A 22,193-nucleotide genomic window follows, 5' to 3' on the forward strand; every position below is an offset into this window, starting at 1 on the left:
GTATTTACAGCGTGCAAGATGAAGCTGGCTGGGAGGTGGGGAGCGGTGTTGTTTCTTTTAGTGTGTAGGCTTGGTTTTCCTCAGAAAAAATAGCGGTTTGGCCGTTCTAAGCCACGAATTCGTCATCCAGAACCATGCGGACACCGTGTCCCGCCCGGCGCTGGGCTCTTTTTGGCCTTCAGCGTCCTGCGCGGGAGCTGCGCCGTGCGGCCCCGCGCCTCTGCCTCGCAGTTCGGGTCTCACCTCAGCTCCTCCGCCTGGCTGCCCGGCGTCACGGCCGCGTTCCTTCTTCAGTACTTGGGAAAGTTTCAACGTGCCCCATTAGATCAGTAAGATCAGCAATCGCATCGTTCAGAACTAAGAGTAATGTTGAGTTCTGAGGGGAAAAAATTAATTTGCAGGTGCTTATTTTGTTTAATCTTGGCCTTCTTCTAGAGGTGTTCAGGGTACGCAATGAGTAAAGCTAAGCAATCAATGCTGTTCACTGCATTTTATGTTTTCTGTGATTCTGGCTGCAGCTGTCAATGACAGGCTTCCAAATCTGAGTTGTGGTACTGCAGGCATTGAATGTTAGCAAGCAAAAAAAAAGTGTAACCAAATCTTTTCACTATTAAGTGATCTGTTCAAGCCTGCATAGTTCCATGTTAAATGCAGGATTTTCTTTTCAGGATAGCTTTCATTTGTTCCTATTCTTGAGGTCATATTAAAAAAAACCAACAAATAAGTGTGTTGAAGTTAGAAATTACCATTATAATGCTGTAAATAGAGTTATAAGAATTTCTTTAAGGGAAACTCTTAAACATAAGACTTTGTCTGTCTTACTTTAGTGCTGCTAAATATTATAAGAGCTGTTGATGTGTGTAAGGTGATTCACTGGTTATAGTGAATGGAAATTAGTTAGAAATTAGAAGTTACATATAAAATTTTTCTTTCTTCTCTGAGAAACATAGATCTCTATGAGCCCAACACTGCTCCTTTTTGACAACAGCGATGCTTGTATTCTGAATAAATGTTTCACCACAGAGGCAGGATTGCTGCTTTTGATGGTGATGCTGGCTTACACTGCAGTGTCTTGCAGTTGGTTTTGTATGCCGGAAAAGGAGGTTGCATACTTCTTTTTTTCCCTTCATGAGTATTAATTTTCAAAGCACTCTTTAGGATTATGACTCATCTTAATGTCATGGGTGCATTCCCGGTGTGCTGAGGTGATAGGCCATCTCAGTCTTTGCCACAGAGGACTTTTTGCGTTGTTGTGCCACACATTTGCTTAGTAGTTGGTTAAATGCATGCTTGTTTTGTGTACTCCTGAATGTTTTTCATTACACTTGGAGAAACTAGATTATGTGACACCAGAAAAAATAGCGCTTTTTTTTGTTGTTGTTGTTTATACTTGCTTTAATTCATGTTTATGAAGATCAGCTTAAGTGAAGATGTAAAAGACACAATAACATATTCCGTTTCCTTACATCAGTTTTCAGATGATTCCTGTTGTCCTTCCCTGATTTACAACCTATATAACTGACTGCTTGCATATGTAATAAATGCATTTGCTGTTGGCAGTGTGAGATAATTTTGTATTGCATTATTTGCAACAAAAGAACAAATATATTAATATGAATAATTTGGAAAGAATATACATATTTAATTAGGTGTATGGACAGCTTCACTCCATACCTTTCAAACCTTCTGGAAGTATGTGAAGCCAATATGCTGTCTTGCAAATATAGAAGAATTTAGCCTGAAATCTAAACAGTCATTCAGATGAAGGCAATGAAAGCTTGAAAATTCATCTTCTAGCATGAGACTGATTAATTTTAAGGTAATGTTTGAAAGCAGCTAGAGATCTTATTACTTTTTCATCATGAGCTCATCAGTTAACACTCAGCCTTAATGCTTACTGCCTATATGTGTGTGAGGGCTTTTGAATCTATGTGACTTTTCATTCATAGACTGCTTGGCAGAAGGGACTTTAGTCACACAATTTCCTATCAACTGTTGAAAGCTATGGTCAAGACTCCTTGATAAGCATGACTGTTTTTATCAGTATGCTTGCATACGATTCCTATTCATTTATTATATGATTTTGTGTTGGGTAAAGCTTTCTGTTGCATCTGTTTCCTGTGGTATGAAGATGTAAATTGTTTTAATAACAGACTTATGGAAAAATGTAGGAACAGATTTGCAGTCTGTTAATGAATAACGAACTTTTATCTAACTATCTATACAATCTTAAATCTCATTAGGATTACCTATCTGGGTGCTATTTGTCTAACACAGGCCTGGATGATGTGAATATCTATACATTTTCAGCTGAAGAAATGGAAATAGCATATTAAGAACTAAATTCCACAGGAATAAAACTTTTAAGGACAAACCAACAAAAAAGGAAGTGAGCAGAGGTTGGTGGCATAGTCAATATTTACAGAAATTATGTATTTTTAAGTTAATTCTAGTCCAAATGTTTTCATATAAGATTTCTTGTCTTTCTGAATTACCTTCACCTGTGTTCCCACAGCTGACCTGTCACTCTCCTCAGATGGTTAATCAGGGGTTCAAGCTGTGATCAATAGTTTCCCATACAGATGTTTAGCTCTAAGCCTCAGTAGCTGGAATGCACTTACTGAGCGGAACAAGAAAGTAATGTTTACAAACAGCATTGCTGTAACAATTTCTTTTAGTACAGTTATCCCTTAGCATGTAGAGTCACTCCACTTTGAAACCAGCAGTATTCCAGTTTATTTTGAGGAATGTGTGAGTGGCTGATTGCAACAAATATACTGGATTTTAATTCCTTTTAAGCTGCTGTTTTCGTTTCAGTTGATTTGTCTGTTCTTTTGCTTATTAACCGTTGGAGTGTTAAAATGCATTTTTATACAATAAATCATGAAAATGTAACTCCATTAGCTGTTGTATAAGCTAAAATAGCGCTTCAGTGAATATTTGCTTAAAAAGTACAGTCAGTTTACTGAAGAATTACAGTGTATGTTTCAGATAAGATTTTGTTGTCTTTCTAACATGAAATCCATGATATGGGCTGTTTTCTATTTATGTAAGCTTTTGATTATTCACTTGACAAGATACTGATGTGGAAGACTTCCTCCATTTTACTTAAAATGAAAAAACAATTATCCTCTGATGTATTACTGGTACTTCTCATTTTACTTTGTAATTTTGTTTATGTTGCCATTAAATCATCTTTTTATTATGCTATATAAGTTACTCTTAGTAGTCTGGTCAGTTAAGCAGATTAGTCACACAAAATGAATTGGTAGTCTAGGAATGGGGTATGTGTGTAGTCTGGAGTTGTTAAAAATAAACAAGCAACCATCCCACTCTCATACTCCCATTCTTCAATGTTTTTAAACATTTTCTACCAGTGTTGGTTTTCTTTTTATTCTTGTTTAATGCCAGAATAACTATTCCTTCCATCTGTGGTAATTCTAGACACAATTGTTCACAAGATAGTCTCTCCAACTTTAGTCAAGCAGGCTGCAAACCATTCCTGCATGGAAAACATGTAAAAAATCAGAAATTAAAGTGAGTTAAAATCTTAAATTCATCAGAAAGTGCCAGTTTGTCCCTAGAAAACCTGGTTGTATTGGGACAAACAAAAAAGATTCTGCTTAATCTGATTCGGTCAGAGAGCCCTGAAATACAACTTTTATGAATATACATATTCATAATATAAATATAAAATCCCAAACTCAAGTTTTGTTTGGAAGGGTTGTTTCTCTTCTTTTTACACTGTTTCTAATTATTTGGTAAGGAGAAAGGGATGGAAGGCTACTTCTGTACTGGAGTAGCATTGGAAAATGTTGTAGCCTGTGAAGGATATTTTTAATGGGGATGTTCTTATTAAAATGCAATTCCCCTTGGAAAGCACTTAAAAATAATAGTAATAAATCTTATACTGGGTGGAATGGAAAGAAATCTAAGCTGATGTAGCCCTTCTTATAAAGAGGTCTAGTTGATCAGTGTCTTTTATTTTTGGCTCTGAGTAGAAAACAAATATGAGGAAAATATCCAGTTTCTGCAGCACAATTGATTTTCTAAACAGAAAATATCTTGAAATTTTCAGGAGACAGATGGGTTTTGTGGAGTGATTCCTCTGTGAAAGAGAGAACATTCTTTTGGAGAAGAGTAACAGGTGATGGCAAATGATGACCAAGTGAGTTATGGCAGCATCCAAAATGTAAGCTGGGAATATTTCCCTAGGCGTGTACATCCATTAGGCTTTTTTTAACCGAGAAATTATTAGAATTGGCTTTAATTAAATTATTAAATCACATAAATTAACCTTAATGCATATATCTTAGTGTATTTTGGGGCCAAATGTGAAATACGTTTAGGCTTCTAAAGACTGCTTTAAAAAGAAAATGTACCAGCAGGTGGAGCAAATAGATAAAAATGTTATGTGTTACAGTTCTACAGCTACATCTATTAAGATGATCTTTTAAGATAAGTACAAGAATTTGAAGTGGTTTATTAATTTTTGTAGAGCATCCCATTTTAAAGAAAAGTGAAGGCATTTTATCACTATATCCACTATATATGTAGTGGGAGCTAACTTTGAAGTTGTTTATAACTGGAACAGTAGAAATGGAAAATTAAGAGGGGGGAAAAAACCCCACAGTATTTGTACTGTACTTACACATGAAATTCTGATTAGTGCTGAGTCTAAGATGTTAGATGCAGCATAAGTGTAATTCAAAGACCTTATTATCTATATGCAAGAAATTTGAAGAATATTTAGTTTGCCCAAATCAAAAAGCAGCTCAAGTAAATTCCAGAGTTGCTGCAAGCTATCATGAACTTATCGCACCTTGCTCACTTCTTGTGCTTGCCCTGATGAATGCTCCATTGTAATTCACAGTGGAAGAAGAGAAAATCCTGCAGGAAACCTACTTGAAAGAAATAGAATTGTTAAGCAGCAGAGCTTGTGCTTTCAGGAGATGTGACAGGACCTCATTTCATTTAAGGTACCCTAACAACGTGAATTATTTCCTTTTGTTGATATCGCGATAAGGAATTTCTCTTTACCATTTGGTTAAAATTGAGTTCACAATTAGAAGCACACATTTATAATTTTGAAGTTCTAGTGTAGTATAATGACAAGGTAAAATCCAAGGTCACATTTGGTTGGTTTTTTTTTTTTTTCCTCAGATTTACATTGTAATAGTAACATATTCATAGGTGCCCAACATTAGTTTAATGTATTTAGGAACTATGGGAAGGCATACTTAATTGCTTCATTTGTTTTTCCATCCTGAATACCAGTTGTGCCTATGGTCCTGTAATGAACTCTGTACAAGGAGATGGCAGGACCAGTTCCATTGTTTCATGCTATAAGTTTCAAAATGAAAGGGCCTTTTCCCATAGCTGCTTTGAGTAGCTGGCACTGATGTTCTCCACACAGCTCAGTCCAGTCTGGAAAGTTTTAAATTCTGGTTCTAAAAAAAAGTATTGAATGTAAGAGTTTTGCAAGCAGGTTGGGCCATAGGGAGGTGACAATGTAGGTCCCTGTCCCATCTCGCCTTGCCTTGCTGCCTTACTGGTGCCCAGTGAACACTGCTGTCACTTAGCTTGAGAACTGTGTCTCCATATAGCTGAAGTAGAAACTGATGCTATTTATGTTCGTTTTAACTTCATTCCAATCTGTTTGCATTATATTGAACATTCCCTTCAACAGACGTTGTTTTTTCACTGTTGAAGCAGAGCAGATTGTGCTTGGTATAGCAAGTCCTTCACAAACATTCAGTAGCTGAGATTGAGTGCTGCGCTCTGGACCAGCACCTTATTGCATTTTAATCCTTCACACGTATAAAATAGTTTTATTAAATCCTGCCTCGGTGTGACATTCCATAGGCCGCTCACAGCTGCAGAGCCTTAAGCAGCACAGCGAAGGCCCAGCAGGGCTGAGCCCAATACGGCACTAGGGGCCCTCCTGGGCCAGCGCAGTGAGGCGGCCCCCGCCCAGCCCCGGCACACAGCGGGCACTACGAGTACCGGGATGCAGCGCGCGGAGGGGCGGGCTCCGTGAGCACTACAGATCCCACAGTGCTCCGCGCCGCCCGGTGGCTCCGCTCGGGGAGGCTGGTTCCTATTTAAATCTAGGCAGCGAGGAAAATGGCGGCGAGAGGTTGAGTGTGGGGGAGACGGGGACGGAGCTGCGTCTTGGCTCCTTTCCCAGGTGAGCGGGGTTTAGAGGGAGGGAGCAACGAGTGGAGGGAGGAGAGTTCTGATTCTCGTTCCTCTGCTCCCAGCGCCGGGGTGGGACCGGGCTGGGGAAGGCGGGCTGCCCCTCGCCGGGGAAGGAGTAGCTCGGGGCTGGCCCTGAGGAGCGGCTCTCCTCCCTCACCCCTTCACGGCATGGAGGTGTCTCCCTGAGGGGAGGAGGACGGGGCGCGCAGCCGGGCTGTGTGAGGAAGCGGTCCCCGAGCCGGGGCTGCGAGGATTCCCAAGGCAGCGCGTGAATGCCTTTACCTCTTTGCAACCATTGTAACTTTGGCGCTGCGCGTAGTTCTGAGAGCATTCCTCAAGCAGCGGTCGGAGGCTGCTGTGCTGGGTTGGAGCCTTCCCGTACCGCTGTGCGATGCGTATCTGAGTGAGGTGAGTTTGGGTGGAGGTTCCTTACGGAACGCTGCGAGACTCGGGGTCGTTTTAAATTCCCAGGACTTATGCTGAGAAGCGTCTGAGCTCCTCAGCCTGGGTAGGAGGTGTGTGTGGGTGCAGTACCTGGGTAGGAATGGCCCCATCTGCCATTCATCTGGGTTTGTCTGAGACAGAGGCGGTTCCAGAGACCTTGTTATTTGCATTCTGCTTCTGATCATCCTGTAGCGTGGGTAAGTTTCAGAAAAGACTTCTCTTGTCTTGTGTAATAAGGAAAAGGATGATACATACTGGAAACGAAAGGTTGATTTCTACTGCCTCTTTATTCATTCCTGCTCCACAGCTGTAATGAAAACATGTTGATGAACGGAGATGAGAAAACTTTTTTTTTTTGTTTACTTGTTTGATAACGTTAACTGCTGTCTGAGTGAGGTGTTGATGATTCTGTGGCATAAATGGGGTGAATATGGGTGGGGATGTTGTCTGAGGTTGACATAGTTCCCAGAGTTCTCTTTGGTTCTAAAGTTGGTTCCGTTTGTGGTTTCTGCTCCTAGTTTTCTGCATGGTCTGAGGTTTTCTGGTAGAAGAGAAGCTGTTCACTTTGTCAGCTCATCTAGTGAGCAGCTTCAAGTCCATCTCTTATTCACGTAGTGTCTCCTTTCTCCTTTACCTCTTAAGGGAGGAAAAAATCTGTTTCAGCCTTTAATATTTCCTCTTGACTTTTATCTAAAAGATGTGTTTGATTTTTATCTGGAATAATGAGACAAAACTGAAGCACCTTTGGAAGTGTGAGAGTATTGTCCCTCTATAGAATCTCTATAAAATAGTTAAAAGGGAAATTTAAACTTAAAAATTGGTCACCACAGTTAGAAAAATATGTATAGTAAAGTAGCAAGTTGCTGTACAGGAGACGATGATGTGTATGTTCTAAATAAAAATACAAGCTTAGCTTCATAGTCACAAGCAATATCTGCTTGACAGTCCTAGCATAAGAGCCTGAATTTAAAGGAAACTGACCAAATTGCTTCTTTTTTTTTTAATAACTATACAGTGCATAATGTTCAGTCATTTATTTGCTGTTAGCAGTTGCTGTAACAGGCTTTCTGTTTTCTGACACTTGCAGTGAATTTCATACAACTCTGTTATTGTTACTAGTATCCCTTTTAATTTTGTAAGGGTGGATTTGCTGCTGTCATGCTAGAGTTGGGGAATAAGTAAGGGAAATAACAGCAGGCAGAATAAACCCAGTATTCTTTAAAGCCTTGCGTTAAGTGCTTTCCCTGATGACAGCATACTATTTCCAATCTGCTTTTATGTGGGCATGTGAGTTGTAGAATTTCTTTAATTCTTTTGAAATCTTAGTTTGTTCTGGCTTTGGATTTATTAATTTAGGAGTTTATATTGTCTGTTTATAATTTTTTTGCACAGTAGCATTCAGATTAATGTATAGGTGAGACAAAAATGCATTCTACAATACAGTGCTATCTTTCGACTGTTTTTTTTTCCCCAGAAGTACCAGACAAGAAATCCTAGTTAATACCTTCATGATTAATTTCTGTGTTACAGTTCTATAGAAGAGGTTTGTTTTATTTAAAAGAACAAAAGAAACAAACAACAAAAAAGCTCAAATAAACAGACAAACCCTACCTCTGATAAAGAAAGGGCATCTTAGTTATATTTGTCTGTGAAATCAAGCCATTGATAGCATGTAAAATGATCTTGGATGCTAAAGTCTGACGCTGGAGGTTGCTTCAACCCCTGCATTTAAATGAACCTCCCTTTAAGATGTGATCTCAAATAACTGAATGATATAGGATGTTCTGCATTTTGTACATGAAAGCTTTGCAGCGATCACTGTTTGGACTATCTTAAATACTGTGTTTTCCTTTTTGATACTAAAAGATGGGGAGGAAGGGAAGAATTGCCAAGGATATGGGAGGATGGTGAAGAATACTGAAATTTAAATGGCAACATGTCTGTGTGCTTCTTTTCTATAACTAGGTCTATTGACATTTCTAAATGTAGTGTAGGAAGAGTCAGCTGAGGAAAGATTTAACTGTTAGTGATTAAAATCAAAGGACAAACATTCTATAGTAGTTTTAATGTTACATTTAGTTAGGAGGAGGTACATCAGATTCTTTTGCAGCCCATGAAAATGGGAGATACACTCTGCTACTTTAATAATGCTTTTATTTTAATTGGTGTCTTTTATTTTTAGCTGGCAGTTATCCGTAAGCTGATTGTTCTTGAATCAGAACAAAATTAACTTGCCTCCAAACTCAGTCTCACAAGGGAATTTTAGTTTTTTGCATGAAATATGTGGAGTTACTCTTGGTGATGTTCTACACTTTTAAGATGTAGATACAGATTATTTATTTATTTATTTTGGTAGTCTACAGCCACCTCCATTTCTGAAATTGTACAGAGTTAAGAAAAAGGCAGTTGCTTAATGCAGCATTCTATTTACATGAGAAGGAGTACCAGAGATTTTGTTGCCCATTTTTTTTACACTGGGGACTCAGGCTTGTTAGTGCTGACAGTTGAGGATATGGTGTAAGGCAGCTAATTCTGCTGCTGGGAAGAGTTCTCTAGTTTTTGCAGTTGACTGGAAGAGTGGAGGTGGTAAGGTCAGCTCTGTGGGTATCTCTCTACCTTTAAATATTTCTGTTCCCTGACTTTGTGTACACGTTGTGAGGTTTATTTATTTTATTTTTTCCACCTTTGTCACCTTCTCTGTTAAATGTAAGCTCTTGTCAGGTATGCTTCAGCTGTTTGCTGAATGTTCTTTGCTAGGTTATGGATCATTGCCCTGTTGGAAGCCTTAAAGACTTTCTAGCCATCGAGTTATGGGTTTGTTTGTTTGTTTTTTAAAGGCTACAGGCATGGATAGTGTCATGACTTCAAGCCCTACACCATTATAATTGCATTTTATGACCAAGAGTATTCTAGAAACCTGAAACAGTGAAAAATTTCCAGAAAATGTCATAATTGTTAGGTCAGGGCAAGCAGTTTTTTTTTGTCAAAGTTGTTACACGTGGCTAAACTACCTAACAGTTCTGCCCTGATTTATCAGTTGTGCCTTAAAATAGGGGAGGAGGGAGAAGAGAAACAATATAACTCTTGTACTGCTAGCCATAATGATTAGCACCTGTGTTGGCCTCAGCTGAGCATGAGAGTTTGTCTCAAAGTCTGTACTCTTTACTGTTTCTACACTTCATGCATGTTGGGATGTGTAAGAGCCATGGAGTGAGATAATTTGGTACAACAGGTATACCCAGATGGTGTTTTAGAGACTAATTTTCATGGTAAGTTTATATATATTTATGTATATATACAATCCTCTGTTATGAGGATCATTTTCTTCCTTCTCTCTTGCCTGGGAAAGAGAAAATGTCATCTACTTCTAAGAAATAAGCATTTAAACAGGTTGCATGGCTAAAAATGTTATCAATACAGTGTGTTTCAACTGTCTCTCAGGTACTTACAAGTGCTGTTTCTTTTCCTTGGTAGTGATAGTAGGGAAGCTGAGTGGGATAGGGAAGAAAGAAAGGGCAGAAGTACCTTATTTCTCCTGCCTCAGACTGTAGGTCTCTTCTGCATATATATGAGACTGGCTGATGGGAATTTGCTTTGTTTGGGTAGCATCACCATAGGACTACCTGTGTGCTCTGTGATTCTGTGATTCTGTCTTCCATTCAACAAATACAATTTATTTTGTTTTTCCCGGGTGGAAATCCCTCCTATTTTTTATTTCAGCCCATGATTTTGCTGTAGTTTTCTCTCTGAGCTATTCAATCTGAGGATTGTTGAGACTTCCTAGCCAGGGCTGGGAAAACTAAACTTCAGTGCCTGCTATCATGGAGCAAGAGCATTTAGTTGAGTTAATGGAGGCTATGCAGATTCTCCGCTCTGATGTTGTTCCCAAATAGCTAGAAATCTGCTTGGGCTCTCATCAGACTCCTTTCTATTACAGTGAAAGTGCAGGAGATATGGTAACTTCAAACTATTGCTACTATAGAATAAGAAGAGCTTCCTGCTCTTTGCTGTATCATGGAACTGTTGGCTTTGATCTTGCTTTGAAGGTTTCTTTTCACATGCCATTTGGAAAAAACACATGGGATAGACTATTGGATAATCTCTTTGCTAATATTGTGTTCTGAAAGTGTATGGTTTCAAGGCTGATGTAAGATGTAATCATGAGCTACTTTAGGAAAGCTTTTCTTTTTCCTGGGAATAAATTAAGGGCTTAGTCTTGCAGATCTTTTTTTGCAGGAGAAATATGCAAATATTATTCTGTTGGTTTATTGGATTCCACATAAAACTGGTATTTTTATTGTCCTGTAAGTACTAAATTATTAACTATTACCTACTACTTGTTTGTCATTTAGCACTTCTGTTTTAGCTTTTTCTTTTGATTAGGCAAAAAACACAGTGTAAGTTCTACTTCTCTCTGCATTTTGGAAGAAACTCATGGAGATGTAAAATGGAGAACATAAACATCAATTTCCAGCCTTCCAAAAGCCTTCTGATGGTTAAAGAGTTTGTCTCAGTAAAGATATGTTAAGCAGCTCAACTTTAACTTCTCTTATTCTTGAAAATCAGTTGCTTGATTAAGCTCTAAGGTTTTTCTTCCCTAATAGAGTTCATAGTTTTGAGTAACTCTGAGAATCACTTCGGATGGTGCGTACATATAAAGGGCAAAGGCAGTGAGTATGAAGTGTGGAATGTCCTCTGCTAGTAGTGCTCTTATAATGAACTTAACAAGCTAACTTTTCTTGAATTATGTAGCACTGTGGAGATTTAGGAAGCAGTCTTGTTTTTCTAGAAACCTGAACTTTTGTAACTTGTGACAAACTTGAAAATTAGTGTCTGTATAAGTATTTTAAAGGTATAACTTGCAGGTAATGTTCTGGACCGCCTTCCTCAAAGAAGACTACCAGATGGTGCAGTGCTGAAACTTGGTAGCAATGCTTCTGTGGTAGAATCAACAGTCTCTTTACTGCATGCTTTTCTGAGCTGCACAAGTGGGTAGGTAAATACTTGTGCTTATTATGCAAGTACAATGCAAATGGTGACTCACTGGCACCAACTGCTGCAAGACTACTGTTGCAGTCTTATTTGGAGATGTTTTTGGAGTCTCATTTTTAATAAAGACTTAGAATGAGGAAATAATCTTGGGAAGAAATGCAAAAAATAGTTGGTTTCTGAAGCTTCACTAAGTCAGGGAATGACTAAGTAGCGAAAGCTTACAGTAGCAATGTAGGGTTTTTTCAACTATTTCCACTCTAAATTCTTGTTATTCTATGTTAGGCCTGTCACTGCTCTGAGCTTTAGCTAGGGCGTGAGATATGAAATCCTGGAGCATAATGAGACAAATCAGCTATCCCTACTTTACATTGGCAAATGAGTGGTAAGCACTAAGGATTCTAATTTACCGTTTACTTAATGTGTTTCTTGAGTGAATTGCAACTTGAGAAATTGTATGTGAGGACAAAATTTCTCTGATATATAGATTGTTTTCCTTTGTGACTTGTGTGAGCAATGGCTCGCTTTGGTCATTACACCTTAGTGTTTGTTTTTATTGTTTGTTTGTTTTTTAATAAAAATAGAGAGGACCTGAATACTGCATGGATTTTTAATGTCTTATTAGTAAAATATTAATGAGTTGAGTCAGTTACATGTAGAACTTGATCAGTGTACTCTAACCAACTTCTGTTTAACTTCTGAATGTGTGATATGCAGTCATTAAAGTTTTTCAAATGCTTTCTGAATTTGCTTGAATCTGAGGAAGCTGTCCTGGGAAGTACCTAATAAGCCTGTTAGAATTTGCTTTAAGTGATAGAAACCAGGCATACTTAAGAATTCAAAATATAATCATTAGTTTGTGTTGCTCTTCGTTTTCTCTATGGCTACCTTACATCAAATAAAAGCACTGTCTCCCTGAAACACCATGGAGTTGATTGAACCAAGGAGGTGATGAAGCAGTGAGTATAAAGAGGGGGAAGGGGGTTTGCTGTTATATCTAATAACAGAGAGCAGAATGCAGAAGTAAACTAGTTACATGCCAAAAAAAAAACAACCTAAAATGTGATGCACATATTCTACTGCAGTATTTTGAGGATGGTTACTGGTTCAGAATAGTTTGTCAAGATAAGTTTTGTTAATTTTCTTTTTGTTATTCTGCATCACTTGGAAGAACTGAAACCTAAAGCAAAGACAGCTATTTTTGCTTCTGCACTTGTAATTCTAGCATATTGCTGATTGTCCCATTGCATGCATCAGCTACTTAACATTTCTCTTTTTGTCAAACATTTGAGTTGCTTTCACCACGTTTGCTTCAGGCTAGCAAGTCATGGGGCAGGGACACTTAAGCGCTGCTTTGAACTGTGTGTGTGTGGCTATCAGCTTATGCAGTCTACTTGGATTAACTTTTCTGAAACTTCCTCGTGGACAGCTGTTGAGTGTGTACGCGTGCACACAATTAGTACATGGAAACACTGTATTTCTTGTTTCTTGGACGCTTGTGGAAGAGGAAATGAAAGTTTAAGGTCATTTCTTCCTCTTATTCATGATGGTGGCTTTAAAATGGTTATCCATTCTTATCAGCTCTGTCCTAAAGGAAAGATCTAAAACAAAAAAGTTGCTTTTTTTTGTTTGTTTGTTTTTTGTTTACCAGTGCTGAAGACCTTGTCTGTCCCTGTAGTGACTTTATGTAAAAAGTTAGTTGAACAAAAGCAGAGAATTGTGGCTCTTGTTCCACTCCTTCCATACTCTTTCCATCTTTGCTGCTCTGTACTAAAGCAGCATATTTTGCTTCTGCTTTCTTCATCTTCTGTGGAATCTTTCCTGATGCTCACAATGGGGAAGTTTGGCTCAATGGACAGACCTGTGCACATGGTCTACTAGAGGACCATATTTTAGGTCATGCTGCTAGGTATTTGTAGATAGATCCTTTTAGCCAATATTTATACAAATTGTTTGGCTTAGCTATAACTATGAAGTGTTACAGGAGAGAATCTGTTTTAACTGCTTAAGGATGTTTACAACAAAATGAGAGCACAAATATTTTTAATTTTCATTAGAGCATAGCTGTGCTGTAGCACTCCAAATAAAAAATAGCAAATGCATTCATGATATCACCTGTTTGATGGCAAGCACTGGTGTTCACCATTGCTCTCATTTTGTAAATAACTTATTTTTGCTCATTTGAAATATTTTGTTTCCTATTAAAATACCAGCAAGGGAAGTAACATTTTTAAGCAGTAGCTGACAAAATCCCATCTTAATCAACATTTAAAGTATATATTTAATAAGAATTCTAAATGGAATTAGTACTTTATCTGCAAATTGTCCTCTTCCTTATAGCAGTGCCTTTATTAAACCTAGGATGTTCATTTCACCCCTCTCCCTCAAGAGGAAGGCTCTTACGGTCTGACAAAAGAAAGCATCTACACAGGCTGGGGTAGCTTTTGAAGGCAGTATTACACCTGTGGGTTTCCTGTTGAAGCTCTTCATCTTCTGATGATGCATATTTGTAGCTCTTAATTAAGACTTGTGGAGGTGAGATATAGAACCAGTGCAAGCTAACTTGCCAGATTGATATTGACCACGTCAGAGATCATACAAAGGCAGTAGAGGTACGGAGTCAGATCCTGTGAGGTGTGAGCTGAGTGGAGATCCTGAGGAAATTCAAAGAGAGCTGTCGTGGCATAGGGACAGGACAACTTGTGATGTCATCCACTGTTGATTATTGTGAACTGCTTCATCTTCCCTTACCCATCTGTTTGTAACTGGGCCTCAAATAACCTCCATAAAGAGATTAGCATATAGTGTGATATTACAGATTGGCCAAGCAGTGCTATTAGTTTATAAGAAAAGTTTTTCTTTTTTTTTTTCCAGTCTTAGCGGTGCTTTATGTCAATTAAACTTGTACTTATTTTAAGGCTTCTGTCTAGGCAGGAATTTTAGCATTGTTTCAGCTGTATGTTTAAAAAAGCTTTTTAAAGGTCTTTTAAAGCAGTGGAAATTTCCAGGACGAACACGCACACACACACACATGCACACACAAAACTCTATTCTAATAGCTGCTTTGCAAGTAGAGAGAAATATGAACAGGAACCGCAGACATTTTGGATGTCAGCCTGTGAAATTTTCCACTATTTCCTTTAATAACATGCAGGCATGCTTATGTTGCTGGAATTTCAGTTAGAAGCTTCATTCTGACTGAAACTTCAAGCTACTTCTTGAGTAAACACTCCCTGAATGTGAATTTTCATTTAAAAAAAATAAAAAAGAGAATTCTGATGTGTAAGAGTTTGTGTAACCCAAACACGTGCTGGATGCCAGTGATTATGTTAATCTTGCCTTCCATTTCTTGTTCCGCAGTGTAAATGTTTCTATTACTAGCTGATCACTGCCAGCTGACAGTTCACCTTGTTTCTTGCTTCCAGTTTTAGTTTGAATAAGGACTGCCTGTTACTAGAGATCTTAATTGTCATTATCTTTGATCTACTGAGGGAAGCAAGGTGCTAGGAAAAATATCCTGCTCTAATCACATTCTTCTTTAAAACAGCTAACTTTTGAACTTGTTTGCTGGTTATTTATAAATTACTGTAGCTTCATATGCATCAGTGGAAGTGAAACCTAAAGGGATTTACAAGTTCAGTCTCATTGGTGTACCTTAAAGCTCTTCACAGTTAAATTCGTGTTTACAAAAAGGCTTCCTGACCTTTCTGCAAGAAGTAGGCAACTGTATGTTGAATGTGCCTTGCCTTTCTGTCACAAGAGATATTCATTATTGACTTGTGTTCTTTTGTGTTAGGGTGTAAAGAATCCTTTGTATTATGTTTTTTGTTGATTTGTTTGTTTGTGTGTGCTGTGCTTAAATGGTGGAGTGAGAGCTAAGGTGTGTATCGTGGAAAAAGTAACATCGCAACAAACTGGCTTCTTTCCAGTATTAAGTGAAGATATAAAACTAGAAGCCTTAAAATGCATTCCTGTGTAAAGCTACCTTCCTGACGCTGTGCACTGGACTTTCACAGCAGCTCGGGCAGTCAGGGCTATTGTGACTCCTTTCTCATACCTGTTCTCATGCTCTAAACTGGTGCTTTTGTAGTCAGCAAACTGATGAGTCAGCAAACTGACTTGAGTCAGATTTCTGCAAACAGCTGTTACCTGTCCCTCCTAAGAAAGAGGGAAAAGAAAAATACCCCCAAGCCCCTGAACTCAAGAAAACCCACCCAGGTACTTTGTGGCATTCCGTTTACCCCCTGGTTCACAGATATAATTTCAAGTGCAATGGATGGGATGAGTCTTAGTAACCACAGTCTAGTGAAGTTAAAACTAAATGGAGTTCCTGTAAGTTGCTATTCCTGAAACAATTATGCTATAGGAAAGAGAGATTCTAGTGATACCTGAAGGTAGAAGTTCAACACCATTCATCTGTCTTGGAACTTTTACCAGGAAGAGTTGGTAGTTTTAATAATTACACGTTATTACTGACAGTTCTTGATCTGTTGTATCAGCATTGGAAAATTAATTTCACTCAAGTCAAGAGGCATTCAGTAGATATATTCAGTGCTGTTCTGGAAGCTGATGTTCAGAAACTTGAAAACACTTGATATGGATTTGTTGCCGGTGTATTTTGTCTAGATATTACTAAATTATTGATCTGCTGAAAGGGTAAGTACTGCTATAATGCTCTTTCGAGGTAGGACTAATCTATCAGCTCACTTCTGTACACATTCAGAAAATGTGTATCCTGATCTTGTAGAGCCTAGTGTTGAAAGGCTTAGCAGGTCAGTAGGATTAGAATATATTATTACTTGTTGTGAAAAGCTTTCTCTTGTTTGTTTCTCCTTTGCTGTTGTAGTTGACTGATTCTTTTTAGGTGGTAAAGACTTCTTGTCTTTAAACTCAATATAGAAGTCTAAGAGCTATAAATATCTCTCATAGTTGGTGATGCTTGTTTCCAAATGAACTGCAGCATCAGTACTAAATCTCTTGTTGAACTGTCACTTTAGATGTAGCCTTCACTTCCGTAAAATTAAAACTGTGCTTTAAGTCTGAAAATTTGTTCTGTGGAGATGGAAACAAAATGGGAAAGGAGGTCAACAAGACAGTACAGAACAAATTTTGTGTACGGATGTATCTTATACCGGGAGTGCTTTTCAGGTCTAGATCTGGGCTGCTTTCAAAGTTAACGTGTGTCGCTAGGTCACAGTAAATAACTTTTATCAGCTCTTTTGAGGGTGAAACATATGGTTCTCTAACTTTTGCTGTATTTTCTTTAGTTTAATGCTGCAGCATTAAAGCAGTAGTACAGTGTGTGATCCTTCCTGATAAAGTAATGAACTTGTGCAGGGACGGAGTAATATTGAAGTCCTCTCTTTTGTACTTTCTTTGATTTATATTTGCATCTACATAGCAGATGCTACTTCCTTCCAGGGAGCTGAAAACTCTTCTGCTCATGTTACTTCAGAGTAAAACCAAACCTCTTGTATCTTAATTCCACTGTTAGCTCCATTCTCCTCTCAAGAGATAGCATTATCTGCTCTTCTTACCACAGTGGGCAGCACTGCTCAAATTTCAGTGATTAGAAACCTCAGGTATTAAGTTCAGCAAAGCAAAACACTGTGATGCAGTTTCTTAGAAATACATGGCCAGATAGGAGGGAGGTCCTGTTAATGTGTATGCTGACAGATGCTGCAGTGTGAGCTTGTACCTTATTGTCTGTAGCACTGGAGGATGCTGTGAACTCCAAGCTATATGAAGAGCTTCAATCAGGCACGTGTCTTCTGTATTTCAGTGCCTATGTAGTAAAAAACAAACGCACCACAATATCTGAAGATACAAATTCTGAAGGTGTTGAGATCTCTGAAAGTGAGAGAATGTGTGAAAGGCAGGGGCAGGTATTTCTAGGAAGTTTAAAAATAATGGTATGCATGTTTAATACTAATTGTATGATAACTCATTATCATTTTTTTGGGTAGTAAAATGAGATCTTTGTGAGTCTGAATATTGAGTGGACAGATAAGTATGAGAATTATTACTGAGTGGCTATGAATTAGATTTAGGTATGTTTTAGGTAAGCTTTTCAGCAAAGGAGTGTGCTCAGAGGCAGCTTGTAATTTCTCACTTTCTCTGCTTCCAAAGCATTCTCTATTCAGACTTCCTTAAGCTCAAGGGCACTACAGTACTGTATACTGTGTAGAAGCTCCATAAAATTTGTTTGTATTAGAGAATTTAAGAAAAAAAATAACTATTTTTTTCCTCCAAGCTGTGATATTGCAGACTTTCTTCACTCATTTGCCAAACTCAGGACTGTTCTTTGGGTTAACACACAGAGTAGAACGAGCTTTCAGTAGTCTGTTATGTTTGTGTACTTCAGCTCTTGCACTGTGGACTTGTATAGCCCCAGTTAGTTGTATCCATACGGAGTATACGGTGTCTGCCACAGCACAGTTTGGTTCTCTCTTTCTGAAAAAAATTCTTAAGAAAATAGACTAATTTTCTCCTTTAGTATTGAGAACCAAGTCAGGATGGATGTGCCTGCCTGGTGTCAGCTGAGGATGGAGGCTTTGGTGGTGTTACCATAGCAACTGCCTCTGTGAGCTGTCTCAAGGTCACTCAGCAGTTGTAGCCTGGAGTGCTTGCTGCTTAAGTAAAACATCTACACCAAGTGTAATTCAGGAAATGATCAGTGCTTTGCAAAAGCACCAGTGGCAATGCAAAGCAGTATTTTATTTTGGGTTTGAATTTCTCTTTATTCTTTGTTTTCATCAGGTATTTTGAGACTAAGAATAAGCAGAGCGTAGTTGAAACATAAGCTTTGTAGTATCAGCGACTTGTAAAAATTGTCTTACTTGAATACAAAACAAATATAGTAGAAAATGACACAGAATTGCTAGAAACTGAAAGTCCTGGATGGAAGTTGATGACCAACCCTGAAGTTTGTGGTGCCAAAACAACTGCCTGTGCCAGTGGAGATTTAGACAAGGTGATGAAAACTCTTATGCTGAGTTGATGAATTCAGAGCTGCTTATGTTTAAGGGCTTCTGCTACAGGACATTCAGATTCATTCTTGCATCTAAATCCTGCTGGATAAGATTTAAGAATTTCAAATACCCTAAGGGTATATTCAGTCTAATGCAAAGCAATTCAGAGATAAGGAGTTGCTCATGAAGCTGATCATGTGTCTGAAGTTACAGGACATCATGTGCATACAGAAAACTGAATCAAGCAAGCTAATGTTTCATTTGAATGAAAAAGTACTATTTATTTCCTTGTCGTTGGATGGTTACTTGATGAGTAAAGGTAACAGATGTCCTTGGAGTACTATTAATGCTTCACAGAAAAGCCATGTGAGCGGTTACTTCCATTTCATGGTTTGCAGGGTATGCATACATATAAGGAGGGAATGAAAATGTTACCAGTAGGTAATAGTAGTCCAAACAGTCACTGTCCACCTTCACTAAAACAAGCCTAAACTCCAGTAGGGGGTAAGTGGGGTGTGGGTCACGTACAAATTATCAGTAAAAGAGTTTTAAGAAATATCTGCTATTAAAGTTGCTCTGTGAAAGATGTTTTCCTAAGTAGCTGTGTCTTCTTCCCCAAAGCATGCATTTTTAACACATTATATCATGAAAATATTAGTGTATCATTGTAATGTGTGCTGATAGCAAGAAATGTTTTCACCTGTGCCGTGTAGTAGAAACTTCCAGAAAGTGATAGGAAAGTAATTTCTACATGATACAAAGTAGTGGCATGTGTAAGAACTTAGCTCCCTGACTACAAACTAAGCAGCCCTTGCTGGCAATGAAGAAATTGCAAGTAGCGAAGTATTTACCAGGAGATTCTGTTTGGGCTGGTGTCTGCGTTACTAATTGCCAGGGCTATGTGAGTTTCAGGCTTATCACCCCAGTGCTCTCAGTGCAGTCCTGTTGCTGAGCCACCACAGCATGGATTTCATGTTGCTTTGCTTTGTTAGCCTGCGCTGAGTTCCAGGGTAAGTTATACAGGTTTTTGAACCTGATTATTGCTGGATGCAGCATTTCGGCTACCTTGCTGATAGAAGGTAATTCCAAAGCTGCCTTAGTTGTATTAAGGCAAATTTAAGTACAAGAAACCATCACAGAATGCATGTCTTAATCTGCTTAAGAGGAGAAAGACAAATTTGTATTTCACTTAATGTGAGGGTTTCCTGAAACTGAATGGGTTAGAGTTGTGAGTTGACTTTACTACTCTGTTTTTCTTCATGGTTTGTTACAGCACATTGCTCCTGTTTAACAGCTTTCCAGGAGTTCACCAGAGAAGCAGTCTCTGCAGCTGTTAGAGCTTTTTTGACAATGCAGGTAGTTCTTCTCATTTAACAAGAGGAGTTGAGATGGCAGACAGTGACAGTGTTTTAAGTGTATGTACTTGCATTAGGCGAAATAGACTAAAGTTTAGCTATGCTAATTGCCTCAGCCACTGAAAACTTTTCTTTGCAGTAGCAAAGCTGTTCCAACTTTCTGAATTAATACTTTAAACAAAACCTTGGATGCTTTCCTACAGTCATACTCATTCCTCTGAAAGTTTCTTCTGCTACAGAGTCTGGCTATTCAGTAGTTCCAGTTCAGTCTAGACTTTATTCTTAAATAATAAAAAATTTGCAGATCTTCCAGGTTTTTCTTCCTCACCAAATAAAATTAGGCATTTCTCTAGCATTGCATATTAAAAAATGATTCATTTAGAACAGACTTCAGTGTACTGTTTTTGTTTAAAATGGAACTCACTCCATCAAACAAACAAAAACTCCAAAACACTACGGACCAAAAAACCCAAACTCACTGCCATTTTATTACTGTGGATGACGTGGGGTATCGTTCTTCTCTAGTTACTGTTGTGTTATTCCATTGTCAATGATATAAAGGCAGTAACTAAAAGCCCTTTGGAGATTTTAGCAAAGTCAGTTGAAACAAAGGTATAGGTAGGACACCAAATAGGAGAAGTAGACCCTCCATAGACCAGTACCAAAAAGAATGAACACAACTGAAAAATGGCTTGTTCTTACTTGTTTCACATTAGTGCATTTCTAGCATGTTTTGTAAATCAAGGACTTCACATCTAGAACAGAGATTCATAAACTTCTTTGGCTTTTCTCGGTGTACTTGCATAGCCAAAGCACAGATCAATTGTCAAATAAAGCAAAGAGTACACAGGTGCTTAAATACCTTTAGAATATGTATTTTTTGCTTGTTCAGGATTAAGATGTTTAGTTTTTCTTCCATTTGGGATAATTTGTATATTCTCCTCTTGCTCCCTTATTTCCAGATGTTACTGAAGTTGCTTCATGCAAAAGTTAACTGTTGCACTTTTCAATTGCTCTGTCTACAAAGTTACTGCTGCACTGCTAGAAATGTAAAGCTCCATATTAGTGGTTACTGCTTCAGAACAGAAGTTTGTTTAACCCCATCAGAGAAAAGCTACTGCTTACTAAACATACAGGAGGTCATCAGTTGCTCTTAGTCTGAAAGCCTTCTGTGTCTGGCATAAGTGTATTAATGTGCAGTGATTTCTACTAGTGCTCACTGTGTCTCTAGGAAAACCAGGTATTTCATAATCCAGAGTTTTCAGTCAGACATCGCCTATAGCACATCTGTAGGAAAAAAAAGAAAACGGATTTACAGAACTAACTACAGCAAAGCACAGGCAGCGTTGCAAGTAAACTGTCATGGAAACTATTAAGGACTGGAGCGAGCACATTGCAGGTTTCCACCACCACTCTTAGCCAGAGCCTGGTTTTGACTGTAAATGTGCTTCTGCTTTCAGCTTTAGGACTGAATCTAGAATTGGTCCCAGACGTGACTGGAGAAGGAGGTCATGGGGGCATTCCTGGCACTGCTCCTAGAAGTGATGTCACTGGTGGGTTCAGGGTGTGGGAATCAGCCCAGTGAAGGAGTTCAGAGGCTGTTCTAGAAAAACTTGTAGATGTGGTTATTGGCATGTATCTAGAAAGGATCCTGGAAGTCTAGGAGCATGCTGGTACTGTCTGATGGTTTTAGACACGAAGATAGAAATGGATATGGAGGTAATTCCAGAAATCATTTTTAGTATGTAGAGGTGGTACTGGAAAATGATTCTAAATGTGGCAGCAATTCTGACTCAGAAAACAATAGCTGAGAAACAGGTTCTTAGTGTTCTAACCACATTCCAAATTTGGTTTGTTTTTATTGTCGTCGTTACAACTCCTGTCTGAGTTCGGCATTTCATTCTGAGCACTTCAGTTTTCTCTCAGCAGCTTAACAGATGCTGGGTTTTGTTAGTATTCTTTTGAGATCCAATGGTTCCTTGCCATGCATGCCAATTCTTGAATGAGTTCTGGCCTCCAGACAAGGTTATATATGGTGTGAATCAGGTACTTCTGTGTGCAGGAGTGCACAAAACCAGTTTGTTGTCTTTTAAAGATGAGCAGATTCTCGTGCTTCTTCCCTATTTCTTAGTGCATTTGGAATGCAGAAGTGTCTTAGGATGTTGTTCTCAAAGGTATTGTCTTTCTTTCGGATCATTATTACATAAACTTTATTCTTCTCTAATAAATCAAT

At 38.4% G+C, this 22,193-nt stretch overlaps 1 protein-coding gene across 7 annotated transcripts in view; it reads left to right on the forward strand.

Moving 5' to 3' along the window:
- Positions 1–6,042: 6,042 nt before the first annotated feature.
- Positions 6,043–22,193, forward strand: part of NCOA3 (nuclear receptor coactivator 3) — a 68,811-nt gene continuing 52,660 nt past the window's right edge. For 3 of the 7 annotated variants that reach the window (XM_072350477.1, XM_072350476.1, XM_072350478.1), the window contains exon 1: positions 6,075–6,190. The gene's annotated coding sequence lies outside the window, so the exon portion shown is untranslated. Of the gene's footprint in view, positions 6,191–6,252; positions 6,610–22,193 lie in introns of those variants that run through there. The other 4 variants (XM_072350475.1, XM_072350473.1, XM_072350479.1 and 1 more) reach the window with 3 other exon arrangements.

The sequence above is a fragment of the Excalfactoria chinensis genome, chromosome 15 (genome assembly GCF_039878825.1).
Source record: "Excalfactoria chinensis isolate bCotChi1 chromosome 15, bCotChi1.hap2, whole genome shotgun sequence".
NCBI lineage: Eukaryota > Metazoa > Chordata > Aves > Galliformes > Phasianidae > Excalfactoria > Excalfactoria chinensis.